The sequence below is a fragment of the Balaenoptera ricei genome, chromosome 7 (genome assembly GCF_028023285.1).
Source record: "Balaenoptera ricei isolate mBalRic1 chromosome 7, mBalRic1.hap2, whole genome shotgun sequence".
Lineage (NCBI taxonomy): Eukaryota > Metazoa > Chordata > Mammalia > Artiodactyla > Balaenopteridae > Balaenoptera > Balaenoptera ricei.
In genome coordinates, this window is record NC_082645.1 from 55330790 (window position 1) to 55347176 (window position 16387).

Below are 16387 nucleotides of genomic sequence, written 5' to 3' on the forward strand. Positions count from 1 at the left end.
AATTTTTCCCACCCAGAACTTTGTGATCAAACATGATGTTTACACACATACACATACACAGAAAGTTTTAGATAAAATACATACAGCAATTGTAGCAAAACTGTGTCAATTTTCCTAATATTATTTTATAAGGGGTAGAGCAGCACATCAATGGAAGAGTTCAATTTTCATTCTCATTTGCTAAACGACATGTGAATATTGAAAACTACTAGTTATTATAGCATGTACTTCTCTTAATAAGATTACAGCTTTACTTGTTTTTTTTAAGAATAATTCAAACAAATGTAAGTGCTAAAAATGAGGAAATACTTATTTCATTTAAATTGATTCTTCAATCTATTGATTTGCATTAAGATCATAGGCCCAACCTAAAATATTAACTTTTAGAGAATGACTTTGGAAGCTAAAAGTATACTTTATGGGTACCACATTAAATTCTCAGTGCTATTATTATCACACAGTATTCAATATCGTAAAAAAGGCATTGATAAGAATTGAACATAAGGAATGATGTAAGCAAAGTGGTTTGTATAACTGAGGTAAAGAATTATGAACACTCTATTAAATTAATACTTCTAATCTACATTGGCATAGAAGTATTATTCCCACATAGTCAAAGAGTTTTAAAATATTATGTTATTAACAGTATCAATATGAAATTTCACTTAAGAAGCAGGTTATTTAAACTGATTGAATTCATCTAAAATTACTTTAAAATAAAGCAAATACAAATTAACTGTAAGACAATATCCTGTAAGACTTAAGGTTTTAAAATATATGTTACTCCAGGAAACAATGGGGAAACTTACAATTATTAATATGTCCTATTGTGCCAATTACCACAAAAACCCATTTTAAGTACCATATCTAAAAGACTACAATTATTTGATGTCCTCAATTCTTGACCTTTCAGTTGCAAGTGAACTGTCGCTAGGGAATTGAAGGACAAGGCACTATGATTCTGTGGAGATGAGACCAAACATTTCCATGCTGAAAAAAAGTTATTGGCTTGAACTTTGAGGAAAAGCAGTGGGTGAAATAGCTGATAGAATACGAAGCTCCTCCCTGCTATTAGCCAAAATACTGACAACTAGGATATAGTTATAATGATTTTCTCTCACCTTGTAACAACTTTTAAATAAAATGTTTCAAATCTGCAGAACCCTGACGTTTGTTAAATTAATGAAAGCATCTTCAACCTCAACATTTGGTTTTCTCACTCTTTGAAAGAGCATTAACAAAGCAGAATTATGCCAAGTTAATTTATAAGTAAAAATTAAGATGATTTTATGACGTGTATTCTTGCCATTGAAGCCTTTCCCCCCCATCACTTTCATGGCAATTTTTTGTCAATTAAATTCGGAGTTTGGCTCGGATTTTACATCATAAATGACAGTTATTCAAAATTATTCCTCATTGCAACAGAGATTATCAAAATATTTAATATGAACTATAATTTGTATCACAAGCCAAATTCAATGTTTAGAATGTTTTTAGGAATTCAATGTTTTCCTGGGAATGCATTAAGTATTCACAAGTAGCTATTTCAGTACTGTATATAATGTTAAATATTTATGGGCATGTCCTAGCAATATAGACAGTTTAGTTTTAATCTATTCAGCTTTTAAACTTCATACCTACTAAAGCAGAAGTTTCTTTAACAGGGTCCAAAAAGGATATTTTTAAATAGAAAGGCTAACATCTATTACAAAGGTTTTCTCTTGAAGGTAAATTCTTTTAAATCTCATAGTAGGCATTGCTAGATCTAACTACTGAATCTTCTTTTATTCTTGTTTAGTATACAGTGAAGATCAAGTCAATCATTTGTATCATTTTATATAATTAATTATATGATTATTTTCATTTATGTATACTCAATCATTTACTATTTAGTTTTCTTGTGATTTTGGAAATGGAAGAATAATTATACTATACTAAGAGCAGTGAAATAAATACTTCAGTATGAAAAAGTTCCCTTCTGGATTTATAAATAGGTCATTTTAAAATTTCACGTCGATTTTATTTTTAGTAAAATGTGAAATAGTATAGAATAGGAAATATGCTATAGTTAGCATTCCTGCCTTTTTATTAAATAATATGGTATTGACTGTAGGTACTTCCTCATTTTTTTCTTTCTTTCCTTTAAATAAAACCTATACACTTGATTCAAAAATTTCAAATGTACAATAGCATGTGATGAAAAATACAAGTCCCCTCCACTCTCGCCCTGATTCTATTTCCTTTAGGTAATTACTATACTATATATATGTACTTTTTGACATATCTTTCTATATTCTTCAATGAGCATCCATAAAACACTGAAGTAGCTTTGAAACATCCTACTCTTGATTATAAACTTATGTAGCTATGTCACTATTGAAAATATGATCAAATTAAAGCTTAATTATTCTTTATGGATCTCCTTTTGATTGTCTTGAAGGTGTGTTTTCTACAACACTGCATATAAGTAGAAACTCTGTTAAATGTAGGTGTCATATGAAAAACTGCCCTAGGCTGGTCACTTACAAACTTGTTACTGTCATTTCCTGAAATAGGCGATCTCATTGTAAGCCTATTTGATGCTAGTATGGATGGGTTAATGCTAGTTGGTCATTTATTTCGAGAGGTATGAAGTAGGATTGTCTAATAACTTGACAATCTGGCACTCAAAATCAAAAACACTATCAACATATAGCAGCACTGTAGAAAACACAGAACTCAACAAAAGCCTTATTCAAAGAGGATGGTTGGTGTTGAAAACATCCCAAAGATGTCACGTTTAAAGTACGTGCTATAAGGCTGTTTGCTTCACACAACACAAGAAAGGTATTCTTTGAGTAGCAGAGTCTAGAATAGTTATTTCACCTGAACGTCCAAACAAAAAAACCCAAAGGATAGCAAGAAGATTGAAAGAAGCAAATCAAAAGGAAGGGATGGGCATATAAGGGCAGAAAAATTATGGGAGACATTAGTGATACACTAAGCTCCACTGTATGTTAATAAACAAGAAAGACTTTTATTAGATTCAAATCAACATCACCCAACTTTTAATTTTATAGCCTAATTTTCCAACTGATATCTATAATGAGGGTTCTGAATCTATAATGAGGAGTAAAATGGTAAAGTTTAGAATAAAGGATCAAAGAACATTTACAGAGGAATTCCACAGATAGCTACTATGCTTTGTGAGAGAAGTCCAATGTTTTTCCAAGTTTACCATTCTATTATGGGATAACTTGAATTTTAAAGCCAAAATATGCTTTCCTCTCCCTTGCAATTGTTAGGCTGTTTTTTTGCCTTCTGAAGAAATGCAAACACTACCCCTTTCAACCTTTTATAAACTGGAGATTACCTATGGTATTGCCATTTGTGGGTTTTTTTTTTTTTATTTTGAGAGTAATGATATTTAGTTTCTTTACATGATTTAGCTTCTGGGCCCCTCAAAGTCCCTCAAATCCTTTTCCAGTCTCTCTGGAATTCTGCTTTCTCTCAAAATTATTTTTAAAAGGCAAATACCATATGCTAACACATATATATGGAATCTAAAAAAAAAAAAAAAAGTAGTTAAGAAGAACCTAGGGGCAGGACAGGAATAAAGACGCAGACATAGAGAATGGACTTGAGGACACCAGGAGGGGGAAGGGTAAGCTGGAACAAAGGGAAAGAGTGGCATGGACCTATATATACTACCAAATGTAAAATAGATAGCTAGTGGGAAGCAGCCGCATAGCACAGGGAGATCAGCTCGGTGCTTTGTGACCACCTAGAGGGGTGGGATAGGGAGGGTGGGAGGGAGACACAAGAGGGAGGGGATATGGGGATATATGTATACATACAGCTGATTCACTTTGTTATACAGCAGCAACTAACACAACATTGTAAAGCAATTATACTCCAATAAAGATGTTAAAAAAAAAAAGGCAATGCCCAAAGTTAAAAAGTACTCCAGATACACTTCATAAATGGAAAATTAAATATTTTTTTCCTCTCTGTGATCTAGATTTTCATTTCACTTCCATTTAAGTTAGCAGAAAATAGTTTATTTACTAGTTACAGTAAATTCTTTTCTCACATTATGGGCAACTAAAACTCCAGCACTTTTTCATATAAAGGGCAAGAAAATGGAGTTTTTCCTTTCCTAGTGTTTTGTTTATTGCTACTAGAGAAGCTGTGTAGGCTTTTTGGGAACAGTTGTTCATTCAGCAGGAAATCTACTTAACAATTCCATCACAGGGTCAAATGGTTTATAGTATTAGTTGATGGAGAAATAATGAGGTCAAATCGCAGTCACCACCAGGGAAATTCAAAATAAAGCAAAAAGTTTACTGAAAGTTCCTAGTTTTTCCAGAATCTTCTACCTAGGGTACTTTCTGTTCAATAACAGGACAATTTACAGGACTGAAAGATCAAGATCTTGCATATGAAAACAAACAAACAAATGCAACAAAGTTTGGCCACATAAGATCCAACCGGCTATAGATTTCTCAGCCAGATCCTACAGTATCATCAACTTCTTTCTAATGGAAAGGCAAATGGCATTCACCAGTAAGGTCCTGAAAGGTAAAGCAACCACTGGTATTCAAAGGCTTTGTGCACTAACACAGAACTGCTATTTGCAGAGAATAGTTATTTAAATAGCTGGAATACAGTGGGTCAAATCAGAAAGAATACCTTAAAAACTTCAGGAACGAAAACTTAAACAGTTCTACTTTTGAGGCCTGCTAGGAAACTCCAAGTAGGTAAATACGGATTGGAACACAAGCAAACATGACAGCAAAATGTGAGGTAAAAGCATATACTCTATGACTCAAGGTCACTAAATATTATTTATAATAAAAAAGGAAATGACAAAAAACAAACTACCTGTACATCTGAATGATTAATGCTATTCTCTAAAACTACCCATAATGAGGAAGCACAAGGAAAGAAATTCCAATTGGAACAATTCCAATTGGAACGATTCCAATAGTTTTTAAATACCTGGGCTTCTAATACTGCAAACACAATGTAAAATAAAATTTGGCACAGATAAAAAATATTTTTCCTAACCTTTATGTAGGTAGCTTCTGCCAAAAAAAAGTATTGTATTTCAAGTCAATTTTTTGCAACTGAATTCTTGTTTATCTGGAGAATAACCACTCCTTAATATGTACCTCATGTTTTCTAACAGTAGTTTGGTAAAAAAAAAAAAAAAAAAAGTAATAATAATTTAGGAATTAAGCACACACACACATACACACACATATATATTTCTAGAAACAGTTTCCTCAAAAATTGTGTTTTAGCTGTACATATATAGATACTATTGTATATGTGTACATCTTTACTTAGGTGCTAGGGGAAGGAAATTTACTGCATTTTGGAATAAAATGGTTCTCTAAAATATTGCCTCTAAATCACCATCAATTTGAAATAGAAAAATATGTCTTTTACCTAGGAGCACCTTTAAAATTAACTGCAAGTAAACTAGAACAATTATATGTTTCTTTTTAAATTTGAAACTCCTATCATTACTATTCTTAGAGTGTATCAATTTTAGGATAGAGTTTTGCTTTCATCATTGCAAATGGAAAACAATAATACAAACATCCTAACAACGACAGAGAAATTGAAAATATGAACTGCATTAAATATAAAAAAGGCAAGATTCTTATTAATGTGGATTTTTTTCCTTCCAAGGAATTTTAGAGTTCATTCATTCAACAGGTTATACTAAAATTAAAACAAGATATTATATCTGAGTAGTATATTTCTTTTATACGTGTTAGCCAGATACAGCAATCCATAAGTAATCTTTCTAATTTTAGGGAAAGTGTTTCATGTCTTATTGACAGGTTTAGTGTTCACTTCATAATATGTTCCCTTTAAACCTCTTATCTTTCTTGAGGCTACATGTATATCTATCTCCTCATGAAATATATTCAGTCATCCCTCGGTATCCTGGGAGGTTGGCTGCAGGGCCCCAGCAGATACCAAAATCTGCAAATGCTCAAGTCGCTTATATAAAAAGGTGTAGTATTTGCATATAGCATATGCACATCCTTCCATTCTCCCTTATACTTTAAATCATCTCTAGATTACTGATAATACCTAATACGATGTGAATGCTATGTAAATAGTTGTAAATAGAATGTAAATGCATGTAAATAGTTGCTGGTGTGCAGCAAATTCATGTTGTGGTTTTTGGAACTTTCTGGAATTTTTTTCCCCCGAATATTTTCAATCCCGATTAGTTGAAACTGCTCATGCAGGATACATGGATACAGAGGGCCAAATGTACATAATCAGAAACTTATTCTCATCAGTGTGTAAATCTGCTTCTGGAATCAAATTAATCATTTCAGGCATTTGCAACTCATTCCTTCATAGGCAGAGCCCAGTAAATTATTAATTGATACATTTTATATACTGCCAAATAAAAATCAAATATTACTGAATTAATTAAAGAAATAAAGTCCTAGTTATCATTGTGCTTAAAATAATTTCAAAACATACTCAAAGTCTGGCCTAGAAGCTGGGTACTTTGGCTCTGTCTCCAACTTTCTACATGTGTACTCAGAAACTGTATGAGTCTCAATTTCCTTACCTGTGAATACACGACTAACACTAGAAAGGTCCTTTCCTGTTACAAGAATTTTATGTTTATGCCTGAAATATTTCTCCCACAAAAATTATTTCTTGAGTTTTAATTTACTGAATTTGAATGTGACAATTTTAATTTTTTCCCCAGCTTTACTGAGATGTAATTGACATACAGCATTGTGTAAGTTTAAGGAAAACAATGTGATAATTAGATACATGTATATATTGTGAAAGTTTACCACAATAAGGTTAGTTAATACATCCTTCACCTCACATAATTACCATTTCCTTGTTGTTATTATGGTGAGAATATTAAAACTCTACTCTCATTGCAATAAACCTGACAATTTAGTATGACATACATCTATACATATACAGGTGACCCTTGAACATCATGGGGGTCAGGGCACGACCCTCCGTGAGGTCTAAAATCTGATTATAACTCGTAGTCAGCCCTCTGCACCCACCGTTCCTCAGTGCCCTCTGTTCCACATCCGTGGATTCAACCAACCACAGATCGTGTAGTACTGTATTCTTTACTACTGAAAAAATCCCAGTATTAGTGGAACCACGCAATTCAAACCCCTGTTGTTCAAGGGTCAACTGTATAGCTTAAATTAGGAGGGGAAGTTGATAGAGGTTTTTTAATTAAATGCTGCTTCAGTGGCTTCTGTTACATACTAACTTTTATAATCCAGCCAATAAAAATTTATAGATCATGCACTTGAAATCACCTAAGGACATGAGAGATGTATCAAGGAATTCATCAAGAGAGTAACAAAAAACGATGGAATTGCCCCAGTGACATGCTGTGATGTCAATTTATCTATGGAAAAATTGTATATGTTTTAACTTTCTTGCAATGGGTCAGGCAGAGAGATTTTGTAGCTGAACAGCATGCATGACACTGAAAAAAAATATCATATACATATGTATGATTTTTTTTTTTTAGGTAACCTGTGTAAAAGTGGTCACATATGTCTGTGCCTGGTTAAAAGCACAGAGCTGCATCCTTGATGGATCCAGTTTGTTTTTACCCCTGTGAGAAGTAAGAAGGTCAGGTACTGAAGTCTGTAAATGCAGCATGATGGAACAGTTTAATCAACTGATTTGAAATGTTTAAAGTCACATACCTGTAAGTAGAAATTAGTTATATTTGACAATGCATGCTATATGCTCAACGCAAAGCAATATATTTGAAACACAGTAATAAGATTAAATATAATTCAACATAGATTTAGAAATAATGAACTAAACAGTTACATAGTTCTGTTATTTAGATGAATTTAAACACTATTGATATAATGTGCGAAGGCAATCTTTTGCATTCTGCTTGCTCTTCATAACAAACATTTTAAAATAAGTGATCCTCAATATTGGAATGAGGTGAGAGTTGAGAGTATGTGGTTTTTGAAGCATATTCTAAAATTAGCATTTCTTGATTTACTTTTAATTTTGACATTTCAAACAGCATTACAGGAAAGGAATGTTTTCAAATTTATCAAAATATAAAAATTAAGAAACATTGATTTAAACGTCAGACCAAAATTTCACTGTTTTTAGACACAAGAACAAATCCAATAAAGATGAAAATAATTTCAAATAGTTTGGAACCAATCTGCAAAAAAGAAATTATCTAAGTAAAATTCTGTAGGGGTGCTTTGTTTTGTTTTTGCAAGAATCTATGCATAAAAGATAGGATCAAATGTCAGCTTCCCCCAAAGGTATAATTGAAACTAATCCCTAAATCTTGCCAAATCAAATGCATTTCTGGAGAAGATTATTATATTTTCTAAAATGCAGTAAAGAGAAGAAATCTAAACTGCCTGCAACTGCCTCTTCGTGGAAAAAACTTTATAAAAAATCTAAGGAGAGACAGACCTAACAACAATGTAATTAAAACCACCATATATTAAAAATAAATAAAATATTTAACCTTGATGACTGCAAATACTTAAACAACTTTTTATAAAATCAATAAAAGGAATGAATTTAATAACAAGTAAGCACATTTAAGTTTCTCCAAAGATGATGGCTTTCAAAAATTGAATGCTGAATAGATGAATAGGTGGATGGATAAATGAATGAGTGAATCAGATGAACAACATGAATGTTTGTTCCTCTGCCTGGGATTTCCTTCTCCACCACATTCACACAATGAAATGATCTCCATCCTTTAAGGTCTAGCTTAGGTGCCACCTCTTTTCATGTGCCTTCGACCTGATATAACCGCTTACTTAATACATCCTCAATGGACTGGTTTATTATTCTCTTACGGACTGTACTTTGCTCTACTCTATTATCAAAGTAAACTATAAGCTAATAAATTAACATTAAGGAGGATTAGACACTGAACATGAATCAGCAAATGCACAATACCATTAGAACGGAAAATTTGATCCTGAATTGCAACATTACAGAGATATAACAGAAAATAATTATATTCCTATTCACTCTCTTGCCTTTCTATGATATGTATTATGGTGGTTAAAGCTTGGAGCTCAAATTTTAAAAGACCCCTAGAAACATCAGTGACTAACCAGCATCATTTCTTAATCTTTTAGCATGTTAGTCATCTGTAAATATAGATTAATATTGTCCACTTTCCTGGGTTGTTTTAAGGAGGAAAGTTATATAGCTTATATGAAAGTGGCTAATGTATACATTTCCTCCTTGGTCTCTTTGGTGCTTTCCTGTGTCCACTTCTCATCAAGTGCTGAGTTGATCACTTGTCCTCGACCTTTCTAAGGTCCCTGTACTGCAGTGGACGCTGTGGTGCACTGCCCCAGTCCCCCTTTCAGACACGCCACTCATTCTTCCACCTGCTAGGAGTGTTGGCAGCTGAGGGCTTGCAGCTGAGTCCCTCTCTGGGAATTGAAATACAGAAGGAAGCTGCCTTACTCAAGGTTACATCCCCTCCCCTGGCCTGGAAGAGTGGAGGGAGAGCCTGTATCCAGTGACGGACTGGCGTGGACCACACAAAGTCCTGACCCCTTGCTTCAACTTGGGACTACTCCAAAGGGTCATTCCAGTGCCAGAGGTGCCTACAGGGTCAGCTGAGGCCTCTGCTGCAACTGCAGAGCATTTCAGCTTCTCCCTCTGGGCAATCATCTCGCTTCCCTCACTTCTTACAGGTGTTAGGTGCTGAACCTGAGAACACTACTCAGAGTTGGTTTCCCAGGGAACCTGACCTCAAAATTAACATACAAAATTCCCACCTGTCTACAACTCTAACTGATCTTCTTAAAACCTCCAATTACCTACTGTTCACCATCACTTAGCTATCCTGCACGTAGCTCACAATTAAGATGTCCCCAAATTAAACTCTGTCTCTATCTTACCCCCCAAGTTTTCTTCCCTCCCCCCACCCCATATATTTTTAATAGCATCAATATCCATCCAGTCGTCTAAGCCAAAACTTTTGATTATGAGTTAATTTGTATCTCCCAAAAAAGATACGTTGAAGTCCTAATGCCTGGTACCTCTGAATATGACCTTATGTGGAAATAGGGTCTTTGCAGATGTAGTCAAATTGAGAGGAATTCACTAGGGTGGGCCCTAATCTAACATAATTAGTGTCTTATTATGAAAAGACAGAGAGAGATAGGGAGAACTCCATGTGACAACAGAAGCGAAGATCAGAGTGATGCAGCTGCTACACATGGGAGGCCAAGGATGAAGTTCCACCACCAGAAGGTAGGAAGAAGCAAGGTAGGATCCTCCCTAGTGCCTGCAGAGAGCATGGCCCTGCCTACACCTCCATTACAGATTTACAGCCTCTGGAACTATCTAAGAATACAGTTCTGTTGTATAAAGCCCCAAGTTTGTGATATTCTGTTATGACAGCCACAGGAAATGAATATACCCTTTGAAACAGCTCACAACTCACATATCCAGACCCTGAGCCCTTATTTTTTAAATTGCAGTGTCTTACCATTATCCCACGTGCCACCATCACTCCCTTAGATTGAGCCCTCATCAAGTGTGCTTCGGATGGCTGCAATAGCCTTTCATCCTCTCCCCTTTATTATGCCCCCAACCAAACTTTCTTTAAAAGTAGAGGTTTGCTAACAACAAAGTATAACAGAACAAGACAGAGTTTCCTCTTTCTGTTAAATAAAAAGAAACCTATTTCAATCTCTCGCCCATGGTAAGTCAAGCCATTTACTATCTGGCTCCAATTTACCTCTGCCACTTACTACTTCCCAGCAGGCCATCCTCATGTGTATTTAATGGGCTTTTGTGCATCTGGATGCTTCCACACGTGCTAGGCCCATTACACCTACCAGAAGGGTGTCTCTGTCTCTCTCTGTCTCTGTCTCCCTCCCTTCCTCCCCCTCTCTTCCCGCTCCCTCTCTTTCATTCTCTCTCTTTCCTGATGAATTCTCTTTTTACCATAAAATCCGCTTCAAGTGCCATCTCCACTGTGAAGTATTCCAGTTTATTTTCAAGATTATTAACCATATCTTTATCCTGCTTCAATATTTTTTCTAAAAATCTGTTTTAATTCTTTTTTATATGTTTAATTATAATTTCTGATTTCCATACGTGTTTCTCCTCAAAGGCAGGGACCTTGCTTTACTCTTTATCACTTAAGACAGTGCCAGAGAGCAAGAAGACCCTGAGCCTACAGCTACTGAGGAAATGAGTACGCCAATGACATCTTTCTAGTGTCCAGCAGGCATAAGGCAAAAAGCAGGTGCTTAGGAAATGTGATTTGAAACAATGAATAGCCACAGTTTACTGAACATGTACTCATGTATTCCTTCACAATTTTTTTCTCGCACAATGATCAAAGTGAATGGACTTTACTTCCTTTAAGAACAAAAATTTTGCGTAACTGTGTTTGCAGTGTTTTAAATGACACGCTGTTGAAGGTGAGAAGTTTGATTACGTTAAATTTGAAGGTTTCATTGATTTCCTTTCTTCAAGGACCTCAGCTAGCTCCATCACAACTTGGAGACAATGTTTCAAAACACTAAAGAACTACTGAGTAAAGCTGAGTAAAGTTTCTGTATTTGACTGGAGGAGGAATGAATAGGGGATCTTTCTGTGCTGAAAATTTTACACAGGATGTTTTCCTTTCTGCTGAGTACACAACAGGAGCAAATTCACTTAAGCCAGGCTTGATAATAGATACATTTGTCAAAAGAGCAGTAAAGAAGATTTGGGGTATTAGATTCACAGGGAGTAGCTTCTCTGAAAGCTGTCAGAGTTTTAACCACTCCAAAATCACAGGAGGCTGTTACGTTTTAAAATATGTGGAGAAGTAAACTGGATAAATTTAACGTTTTTCCCCCAAATGTACATATACTTTCAAATCAACATCACAATTCTGTAAAATGGCTCTTTTTTTATCTTTAAAGAAAGAAATAAGTTATCTGTAATAACTGAAAACAAAGGGTCTCTTTAACTCTCCAAGAAAGAGCTCTCCATTTTAAAAAATTTATTAGTTTAGTTTTTTAGAACTTTCAATTTTGAGATTTGGCATGATTTAAAAAAGAGAAAAAAACTACACTTCTTAAGAATTTAGTTAAGCCAGACACCAATCACATTGAATTACTGCAGCTGGGTGAAAAAAAAAAATGTTTTTTTTTTTTTTTTCTCTAAGCAGCTGTTAGCACAGTGCCTGGAGCATAGAAGATCTCAATAAATATTTATTGAATGAATGGGTGCATTTCATGCTTCATTTGAGGCTCATAATAATGAAGCACTTCATTGTTAATGGTGAAAATCTGCAGTGTGTTAATGTTTGCCTAGGGCTTAGAGGGCTGCCTCAGGTGGAGGCTGATTCTGAGAGGGGCCATCAGTTTAGAGTGTATTCTGAGATGCAGTGACAGGAGTCTCACTCTCATGGGTCCCCTTGAGATGACAGTATGTCTTTCTCGATTCTGAGACAGACTCTATCTTCAGAGAAATGCTGATGTTCTATTGCCAATTATTGCCTCAAAACTCTTTAAGATAATTTACTCAACACCTTATTTGAACTCATCTCTTTGGTCATTTGCTGGTAAGCTGTTTGATTACAAAATATTTTGACTTCAATCTGGAGTGTATATCTGTCTATCAGAACACGGAAACCTGCCTATCTGAGAGCCGACACTAGAAGAGGACAGAAAGTCTCCATAAACTACAATGGGAAAAAAAGGATGCTAGGACATGAAAGAGAGGGTGGATTTGTTTTTTTGGATGGGGAAAGGGAAAGAGGGAAAGGTGTCAAAGGTCAAAGATATTCTTTCCCCCTGTTCAAAATGCAGATTCTTAAACAGGTAAAAGTGGAAAATACCCCAGCCTCTGAATAAAGAAAATGATTTCTCAGAAACCTGGATCAAAATAAACCAGGAATGGGACTTCCCTGGTGGTCCAGTGGTTAAGACTCCGCACTTCCACTGCAAGGGGCACAGGTTCAATCCCTGGTCAGGGAAGTTCCGCATGCCGTGCAGCGTGGCCAAAAAAAAGGAAAAAAATAAACCAGGGATGAATTTAGGTTCACTTCCTATGCAAACTCAATCCAGCACAGTGGCCCCTGGGAACCCTGCTGGTAAGGATTCTGAGGTTGCATCCAGACTTAGGCAGAGAGAGTTTGGAGGATATGGACCAGAACAGGCGTTTGTAACAAGCTCCTATGTTTGTCTTTACACACTAAAATTTAACCTGTAGCAAATAGCTACTTACAGTGTGTACATGACTACTAATCATACCCATGATAATTGTTAATTGGGCACTTATTTTCCAACAGGCACTTGTTTCTCTAAATCATTCAATCTTTATTACAATTCTGTTGCATACGAGTAAACTAGAAAAAAACAGAGGTTTTTAAAAGTTGCTCAAGATCATGGAGTTATTAGCAAATATTAAATACAGGATCTAAGGCAAGTATTCTATCTCCAGAGGATGCATTTTTCATCAAACTCCAAGGTAGTGCTTAAGACTTAAATAACTTACAAATATTCAATTGGGCATTATTTTCCATTGGATAATCATGATTTGCCTCTTTGGGCAAGGTTCATCAAGAACATGGAATCATTATTTCAAAGATATCTGAGGCATGAAAAATAAGAAAGTTACATAGGAGTTAAAAAATTGGGAACTCAAGTAAGAGCTGAAGATTAGGGGAATTAGAGCAGGGAGGTTAGCCTGGAAGGGCGTTAGAAAACACTTTAGGTGAATAAGGAAATCTGCATTTTTTTAGTGGTCCAAATTGAAAAGTAAAACCAACAAGTCATAACTAGGAACATTTAAATCTCAAGCTACTGGAGAGAAAGGCTCTAGAACAGGGTGTCACAGTTGGCAACAGCTTAATATTATCTAACAAGTTTCCTGTAGAGCTTGAAATTTCATTACTTCTCAAGTCCAGTATATAGTCAAGTAGGTTTGAATGTACTCAAGATGACACATTTTGAGATATGCCATGGAAAAATGTCTTATGAAGAAGGACAAACTTTCAAGATCCATAATTTAAAATCTGAACTTTTAGAGGCTAATAATGATGATGAATTCAGTAACAAACACAATACCTGACACTTTTTTAGGGCTTACCAACTCAAATACTGTGCTAAATGATTTAAAGAGACTAGCTTATGTATTCCTTATTACAACCTATGAGGTAGCCTCAAGCTCCTGAATATTATACCATGTAAACCACAGATATGAAATAGAAAAAGTGTATTTTTTCTCATGTAGTTATGACTATAATGTCATAAAAAAACCCAATGGTAATTAAGAATATTAAAATGTTACCATCAAACGGTCTTTGGATAACACAGTTTAAGGGCACTAAATTTCACGCTTTTTAGGAAGGATTTATGGGCTAGGTGGCAGAGTAACTTTATGGATGGTTAAAATAGTCTATTTCAGTAACCAAATGGTTTATAGACTAAATCATTAATTATAAAAGACTGCTGGATACTATGACATCACAAACTTCCTCTGGATACCACAGGGTATGTAAATTCTTCAGAAGCATGGCTCAGTATCCCAGGGGAGACAAACTGGGTATCAACCCCAATAGGAATGTGGGTTTTATCCCTGAAATAGACAAATACAGGAGAAGGAAGGTAGACTTATGAATAACAAGACTGGGATTCTTGTCTTGGCTCTGCCTTGAACCAGCTTTATAACTATAGATAAAGTCGCTTCCTCTTAATGGCTTTCTCAGTTAGGAAATGAGGTGCTAAATGGGGCAGGTCTATTATAGTCCCTTTACAATGTTATAATTCAACAGACTAAGAATATGATTTTTGCCAGCGACTAAGGAGATCCATGTAGGGATAGCCACAGGCTTTGAGCAAAGAAAAAACGACCAGGTAAGAAATGATTCCTCCCGAATATTAAGATGAAAGCAATATTTGGTAAACTCAACCAAGCTACCAAAGTGCTTTAACACCCGGAATCTCAAGCTTATTCAGAAAGTCTGCCAGGCAGCTAGGGTTTTACAACTCTAATCTTTGTAGGCAGAAAAATGGGTAATTGAATTAGTTTTCCTTTTCACATGAGACTAGACGCAGATTACTGTTCCTGAGCGGGGTATGTGAAATCTAATTTTCTACCTTCAAGCCAAAACAACCACATCTTTTGAATTTTGGATTACTTCTTCCATGTAAAGATTTTTAAAATAAAATATTTTATTCCTTACTTCGTGATCTTGGAAATAATTTTTTTGGCTACTTAAAATATATATATTCATAATTTATTTAATCATCTATTCATTCAATAAGTAAGTACTGAGCATTTACTCTGCACCTAGTACTGGTCGTATGGTGTGCATGCACACAAACACACACACATACACACACACAGAGCTGTGTATCTTTGTTCCAAAATCCACTATAAATTCATGGAGGATAGGTCTTAATATAAGGTTAAGAAGATAGAAGATGTTTGGGAAATACCTGTCAAACACTTTCAAATATGACCTAAAGAAAGGAAAAATATTTTAAAGTGATATCTTAAAACTTTAAAGAGATGCCATAAAAAATGCTTTGTGATAAACCTCACTTATGATTATTATATTCCATATTAATAAAAATACAGCTCAACAATGCTTTGAATATATGCAACCAGGTGTGGGGAAGGAGGATACAAAAAAAGTTTTAATAAAAGTTTCCCGTTTTCAATGAGTTTACAGTACCATTTGATGCATACAATAATTTCTCAAAAAAATTAAGATACAAGGCTAAATAATAAGTCTAGGAGAAGGCATAAAATTGTGTGGGGTTCAAAATGAGATCATATCTGTTTGAAGAGAAACTAGGAATGATGCAACAGCTACGACTTTTGAGTTCTGAGTACTGTTCGAAGCATACCACATGTGTTAATTCATTTAACCCTCACCTAACCCTATGCTGTAAGGCCTAATACTTTTACACACGAGGAAGCTGAGGGCTATGTCTTGAAGGACATGTTTAGGATTTTGACCGAAGAAGGAAACCCCAAGCAAAATCATGCAGGTTGTGAGTGTATGTGGCCCAGAAGAAAAATGGCTTGGTTCAGGCGCAGGAGCCCTAGCAAGTCCAGGAGAGACAGCTGGTCAGCTGGCTGGGGCCATGGTGTGAGGCTTTATGTATGGTCCACAGTTCACATCTACGTTGGGGATCAAGGATACTTCAAAGGAGAAGTATGATTAGGACTGAACCTAAGTAAAATTAATCAAACAAGTGGATTAGAGTAGATGGAAAATGGAGGCAGAGACACCAGTGGGGAATGGGAATACACGTGGAATGGTTTCGGCAAGAAGTAGACAGGGCAAAGGCAAAGGTGATGAACAGGAGCTGTGGATTCAACAGACACTGTGAAAGGAGATGGT

General features: G+C 35.3%; 1 protein-coding gene across 3 annotated transcripts in view; it reads right to left on the reverse strand.

Moving 5' to 3' along the window:
• The window catches only part of SCN9A (sodium voltage-gated channel alpha subunit 9), an 84429-nt gene that overhangs the window by 34177 nt on the left and 33865 nt on the right, over positions 1-16387 (reverse strand). The window lies entirely within an intron of this gene.